This window comes from Engraulis encrasicolus, chromosome 1 (assembly GCF_034702125.1).
Source record: "Engraulis encrasicolus isolate BLACKSEA-1 chromosome 1, IST_EnEncr_1.0, whole genome shotgun sequence".
NCBI classification, from domain to species: domain Eukaryota; kingdom Metazoa; phylum Chordata; class Actinopteri; order Clupeiformes; family Engraulidae; genus Engraulis; species Engraulis encrasicolus.
The window spans coordinates 21112049-21119548 of NC_085857.1; the positions used below are offsets into that span (position 1 = coordinate 21112049).

At 47.1% G+C, this 7500-nt stretch overlaps 1 protein-coding gene across 1 annotated transcript in view; it reads right to left on the reverse strand.

The window, feature by feature from the left end:
• The window catches only part of LOC134449080 (voltage-dependent calcium channel gamma-2 subunit-like), a 125426-nt gene that overhangs the window by 91543 nt on the left and 26383 nt on the right, over nucleotides 1-7500 (reverse strand). The window lies entirely within an intron of this gene.

Below are 7500 nucleotides of genomic sequence, written 5' to 3' on the forward strand. Positions count from 1 at the left end.
TCGTTTTTAGTCTTTCACAAATCATCTTTGTTAGTCAGCATTTAGTCGATTAAAAGTTAGTTCTTAGTCTTAGTCGCTTTTAGTCTTTCACAAATCAATTTTGTTAGTCATTATTTAGTCGACTAAAAGTCCTCAACATTTTAGTCTAGTTTTAGTCTTTCAAAAATTATTTTTGTTAGTCAGAATTTAGCCGACTAAACTCTCAAAGGCTAGTCGACTAACATACAGTATTTACGTAGTCTAGACTAGTCTGACGAAATTAACACTGCTTTGCAGCCGTGCTAACTAAGTTAAGACGAATGAGAATCTCCAGTTACACTTTATTTGACTTGCCTTACACAAGGATGTCTTGTAACTGGCATTAGCATTTCATGACACGTCAGGATCATTGATGACACATTATTGATGTTCAAGACTTATCATAATGTGTCATTCGTTTTTTTTTTGTTTTTTTTCAATTCTAAGCTGACACTGTTTGGGTGTTACGACATTACCAAATACCAAATGACAGATTATGAAAGCAGTCGTAAACATCAATAACGTGTCACTAATGTTCCTGGCATGTGTCATGTCATGTCATGTTTGGGTGTTATGACATTCCAAATACAGAATGACTGATTATGAAAGTCGTAAACATCAATAATGTGTCATTAATGTTCCTGGCATGTGTCATGTCATTCTTATGACAGTTATATGACAACTTTATGTAGACCACGTCAAACAAAGAGTTAACGAATCTACTGGCATTTAAGAAAAACAATTCCCCTTAACAAAACAGTCATTTAACAAAACAGTCCATTCCCTGTGCATGCAGAGCCCATTGCAGAGACAACAAAAGCCTGAAATGGCACACACAGCCTTTTGAATGCAGCCCCATAGCAGAAACATCTTCCATCGCTTTCTCCTTCTCCCTCTCCCCCTCCCTCTCTCTCTCTCTCTCTCTCTCTCTCTCTATCTCTCTCTCTCTCCTTTGTGGAGCTTTGGCAAAAAGGCTTTTTGCAGGCACAGCCTAATAGCAGGTCATCTCTATTATTAACCTGAACCACAAAAAGGGAAAAAAGGGAAAAGAAACAAAGAAAGGGCTGAACAGGACTGGAAGGGAAGAAGGCAAAATGGGCGAAAGGCAAAGACAGAGAATGGTGTGTGGAAAATGCAACTTTCTTATTTTTAGTCTGTATTAATCTCTCTTTCAGTTTGCCTCCATGCTAGATTGGGTTACAATTTTCTTTTACAGTCCCAATGGCATTAATTAGGTACAGTGTAATAAAATACGTAACGTATAGGCTAATGGTAACATTATGAACTTGCACTCTACTAGGGTTCGGGTTAAGAATATACGAAAGCTGATACATACGTGGGGATGCAATAAAAAATGAAACCGTAAAACAAAGTCTTACCCTCATGTACAATAATGTTAATTCACAAAGAGCCAAATCACTAATGACTCAAATTAGCCAGGCATCTGCTGCGTCAGGCTTTGAATGATTAACAATCCGATGTGCTTTCAATCCATGCATTTGTGTGAAGGTGTGTGTCCTTTCATGTATTGTGTCTGTGTCCGTGTGTGTGCCTGTGTGTGCATGTGTGTGTGTACTGCAACAATCTACCTTTGTGAGGCCTGGACCCCACATGCTTGTGTGTGTGTGTGTGTGTATGTGTGTGTGTGTGTGTGTGTGTGTGTGTGTGTGTGTGTGTGTGTGTGTGTGTGTGTGTGTGTGTGTGTGCGCGCGCACACATGAGTGTGACTGTGCAAGTCTCAATGTGGATCTGTGTGCATTTGTACATGTATATCTTCACAAAATGATAGAGAGAGGATGAGAGAGAAAGAAAGGAGGAGAGAGAGAAAAACAGAAAGAGAGAGCATGCGAGACAGAGAGAGAGAGAGAGAGAGAGAGAAGAGAGAGAGAGCATGTGCAAGAGAGAGAGAGAGAGAGAACGAGAGAGAGCATATGCAAGAGAGAGAGAGAGAGAACGAGAGAGAGATTTAGAAAGTATAAGTGCAGTACACTGTACTATGTGTGTACAGTGTGTATGTGTGTACTGTTTGCACAACCTCCGATCTCTGTCACCCACTCTGCTCCGTGTGTGAACGTGTTTTTTGGTTGCTGCCAGTGAGTGTCAGCATGCACCACATGAAAAAAGCAACACCAGCCACAGTCAGTCACAGCGGCAAGAGTTACTCTGTGACCCCTTTCACAATTAGATGTGATGCATCGACTCTGGGCCGATCAATACGTCACACGAGCCCCTGCATGTGCCAGCCAGCCCGCCAGCAAAGTCCCACAGCCACCCAGTCACCCACCCCAGCCCAGCCCACCCCAGCCCAGCCCAGCCCACCCTACCCCACTCCCCGTATCCCACCCAGTCAACCACACAGCCACCCAGTCACCCACCCCTCAACCCACCCATCCCACCCTACCCTGGCCAGTGTTGCCAGATTGGGCTGTTTCCCGCCCAATTGGGCTGCTTAGGATGGCTGTCTGCGGGAATACATGGATTTTGGAGAGAAACCCGCCCAGTTTTTGGCCATATAATCAATAGAATTGGGTGGGATTTAGTGCATCTAGGCGGGTTTTGAGCATTTTTTGGGCTGGAAATCATCAGCCTCATCTGGCAACCCTGACCCGAGCCTAAGCAGCCAACCAGCTGCCCACCCAGTCCATTCATCCCAGCCCAGCCTATAGTCCAACCAGTCTGCCAGCCAAAGTCCCAGTCTCCCACTAAGTCAGAAAGCCCAGTCAAGCCCAGCGTGACTAGCTAAACAGCTACCCACCCCTGCATGTGCCAGCCAGCCAGGCCGCCAGCAAAGTCCCACAGCCACCCACCCCACCCCACCCCACCCTGCCCCACTCCCTGTATCCCACCCAGTCACCCACACAAGCACCCAGTCACCTACCCAAGCCCAAGCAGCTACTAACCCAGCCCAGCCAGCCCATCAGCCCTCTCGCCACTCACCCCAGCCTAGCCCAGCCAGTCCACCAGCGACGTCCCATGCCACGGTATGTCTCAAATGGCGCACTTGTGCACTTCAGGCACTATGTTTCGGTAAGCAGGATGCGATTTCTAGGATTTCTACCGTCGCACCCTGACGGTACGTCCAGTCAAGCCCAGCTATGACCAGCACTGAAACAGCTACCCACCCCAGCCCCAGTCGCACAAGTGCACCGTTAGAGACATACAGTAGCAGCACCAGCAGAGATTCTTTAAGTATATAGAGATATGCCAATGTAATAGGTTGCTATGGACACCTAACATGACCAGGTTCCGGTCTGCCTAAAGGGGCGTGTCATAATACTCCTAGTATTGAATAGAACAGTCCTTAGGTCTGCCTAGGTCTGCCTAAAGGGGGATTTCCCCCCCTCCCCCTTGCAATAATACAACCCGGAAACAATGGGCCAATGGAACCTCTCTATCTCTACTCTCTCTGGCACCAGTCTCCCACCCTGACCCATCCACCCAGTCAGGATGTTCAGTCAAGCCCAGCATGACCAGCCAAGCAGCTACCCACCCCAGCCGCCAGTCGACCTAGCTAACACAACCACCCACACCACCTCAGTCACCACCCCCTGCCCACCAAACAAATCCCACTCTAGCCAGCCTCTCAACCCAACCACATACCCAATACGGTACAACCCAGCAGCCAGGAATCCAGCTCAGCCCACCAGTTCAGCCCACCCCAGACTTCCACCTAGGACTGTGCAATATATCATATTTATATCGTGATATCAATATTGCTGTCAAACAATGTAAAATGTCATAATATCAAGTTGAAACAATATTTTTGTCATCTGTCTATACTGCCAAAAGGTAGGTCAAGTTAAGTGCAATACATTCCCCTACACTTCAGCAATTGCGAGCACAGAGCAGACTTGCTACCCACCACTGTGTGTTTCATGGCCCCCCACTCACACTGCAAAATATACTCACATAACTATAGTGATATCAATATTGACTGAAATAATCGTGATATTGATTTTTCTCATAATCGAGCAGCCCTACTCCCACCCCAGCCACCCAGATAGCAAACCCAGTCACCCAACCCACCCCTCCACAGTCAACCACCCATGCACCCACCCAGACAACCAGCCACTCACCCTAGTCCCAGTCACACAACCACCCAGTCAGTCCAGCCACCTACTAGCCACCCCAATCACCCAGCCAACCGAGCCATCTCAGCCAGGCCCAGTCACAATTCAGTCAAGCCAAGCCAACTTGGCCAGACAGCCGCCCATCCCACCCCAGCCCATCCAGCCCAACCCATCTCAGCTAGCCTACCACATAGTCCAGCTTTCAAGCTCTGAAATGCGCAAAACGGTTGTTTTATCCATTCGAAATCAAAACAAACACTACATCTGGAACCTTATGAGAAGCTTTGCAAAACCGAATGGGACCGCGAGATCTACCATGATTGACCATATATGGTCAATTTCACCACCAATTTTTGTCAGCGGGATCCTATGGCAAAGGACTAGCTCTTTAGATAGATGGCTGTGAGCATGGAGGTAGTATAAGAACTGGAGAGAGTGAATAAGTCCCGCCTCCAGTCATTTCAATGGGAAATGCTAGGCTAGTGAATTCAGCCAAAATTGAAACAAATTTTCAGCTTCCAAAATGGAGTTATTTCTGCCGATAGTTTACTCAGCCAATTACGTGTCACGTTACTGACTGACTTACGGTTGACCAGAAAGCTATATGGAAGACGGGCATTGGATGTATGGAGGTGCCCAACCACAGACCTGTAAGGATCTGTGTGCCCAACACTAAACTCGCGTACCCACCATTCATAAGTGGGGTCGGAAATGAGAATTTGTGAAAATGGCAAACGAGGAAGTGCCTTGTTAATCGGCGAAGCTAAAAAGCCAAGTCCTGATCCCCTGGCTGTGAGCATAGCCTCCCGGTGCCATCCATCCTCCTCGCCCACCATCACTATCACCCCCACTCACTGCTCGCCCAGGCAACCCCATGCCCCCTGGACTTGGGATGGACTGTGGACTTATATTGGTCAAGTCTGGGGGCAAGTCTGAGTTGTGAACCAATGGGCAAGCTCTTTTGTGATTGGCGGTTGGTTGGCGAATGCACATGACAGTGACTGCGTTCAGGTCTCTTCTTCTCTTCTCTCTCTCTCTCTCTCTCTGTCTCTGTCTCTCTTTCTCTCTCTCTCTCTTCCTCTTCTCTCTCTCTCTGGGTCTTTCTCAAATGCAAGGCCAGTGTCCTTCCAAGTGTATCAGCCTAATTAGTCACGCCCAGTGATTGGATACTTTTTGGTGAACTCTACAGAATATCCAATCACTGGGTATGACTAATAAAGGGTATCCAATCACTGGGCGTGACTAATTAGGCTGATACACTTGGAAGGACACTGGCCTAGCATTTGAGAAAGACCCTCTGTCTCTGTCTCTCTTTCTCTCTCTCTCTCTTTCTCTCTCTCTCTCTCTCTGTGTCTCTGCAATTCTCTGTCACCCTGTCTATCTCGTCCTCTCTCCTTCTCTCCACCCCCCCCCCCCACCGCTCTCTCCCTTCGTCCTTTGCCTCTTTTTTTCTCTCTATTCAATTCAAGTGAGTTTGTTTTACAGTACAGGTTTACATTTATAGTGTAATGTAATACAATGCTGTGTGTGAGTGTGAGTGTGTGCGTGTGCGTGTGCGTGTGTGTGTGTGTGTGTGTGTGTGTGTGTGTGTGTGTGTGTGTGAGTGTGAGTGTGTGTGTGCGTGCGCGTGATGTGTGTGTGTGTGTGTGTGTGTGTGATGTGTGTGTGTGTGTGTGCGTGCGCGTGATGTGTGTGTGTGTGTGTGATTTCTCTCTCTCTCTCTCTCTCTCTCTCTCTCTCTCTCTCTCTCTCTCTCTCTCTCTCTCTCTCTCTCTCTCCTCCCCCGCTCCTGTCTTGCTGCATTGCTCTGCTCTGCTCTTGCTCTGCTCCAGTGTTGCCAGATTGGGCTGTTTCCCAACCAATTGGGCTGCTTGGAATGGCCGTCTGCGGGTAAAAATGACATTTTGCAGGAAAACCCACCCAATTTTGCCCATAGAAATCAATAGAATTGGGCGGGATTTAGTGCCTCCAGGCGGGTTTTGACCATATTTTGGGCTGGAAATCATCAGCCTCATCTGGCAATCCTGCTCTGCTCTGCTCTGCCTGGTTTGCTGCTGGAGGTCTCCCACTGGGAGGGCCTGATGCCTACTGATGTATGTATGCATGTATGTGTGTTGCATAACTGCCGGTTACATAATGGCCGAGATACACTCACTGCTAGCCTCACTAACCATGCACGTGCGGTCGACTGAGTGAGTGAGTGAGGGAGCGAGGCAAGTGAAGCGAGCGAGTGTACGAGCGAGAAACAACCAACGAACAAATGCAAACCCATCCCCCCCCCTCCAGTCAGATTACAAAGACCATTTTTTAAAAAGGAGATATTTTGGGGGGGTTTTATGCCTGTATTTCATACACCTATACATGCTACATGCATGCTAGTGCTACACCCTTACAAAGAACTCTGGATTAATACACTCTAGAAGATGTTAAATCAGATCTCTAAGTGTTGAACTGCGTCGAGAGAGTGAGGAGATGGCAGGGACTGAGAGATAAAGCAAAAGCGAAAAGGAAAAGCCAAACAGGGCCAAACTCCAACTCCCATTGTCTTCATTGTGACACAGCACTCCACAGCACACAAGTGTTCACTGCACACTGAACACAACGGAATTGCATTTATGCCTCATGGAGTAGTGATGGGAAATGACACAGGTGTGATTCGAACCTGGGGGCCTGTGGGCAACCTGCCCATTTATGGCATGGTGACATCAGAGGCGCATTTTGCCACCAGGCAAGGTAGGCAGCCGCTTGGGGCCCCCAAGCCCCTAGATAGTGGATACCAGCACACACTACCACAGTAGTGGCGATTTTGGTTCAAATGTTCATTATTTTGCATTTTCGCTTGGGGCCCCACCTAACCCTAGAATCGCCTCTGGGTGACATGGTCACAGAGCACCTCCCCCCACCCCCTCCACCGTACAAGGACCATTTACAGCTACAATTTACTAAGTCCCACTTACCGCTAAACGGGGTATGCACTTGGGCTGTAATGATACACTCAACTCACGATTTGGTTCGTATCACGATTTCTAACCTTCGGTTCGATACACCCCACGATTTCACATTTGCCAACATTATAAAATAAAATTATGTTTAAAAATATGAAAGAATGTTACAAAAGGCACATTTTTTTTAAACAAGTTTAAATATAATAATCATGATGATTTGAAGCTTGGAAGCACTATCACTTCATATCATGTGGTTGTTTTCTGGACTGATGGGCAACAAAACTTTGAAAGGGCATATCACGATACTGCCTCATTGTATCGCGATACAGTATCGTGGCTCTGTGTATCGCGATTGCGTATTCTCGGTTCGATACAATATTGTTACAGCCCTAGTATGCACCAACTCCAAATCCCCCAAAAGTGATTTTAAATGATAAAAAAACAATAATACAATTGAATTAATATAC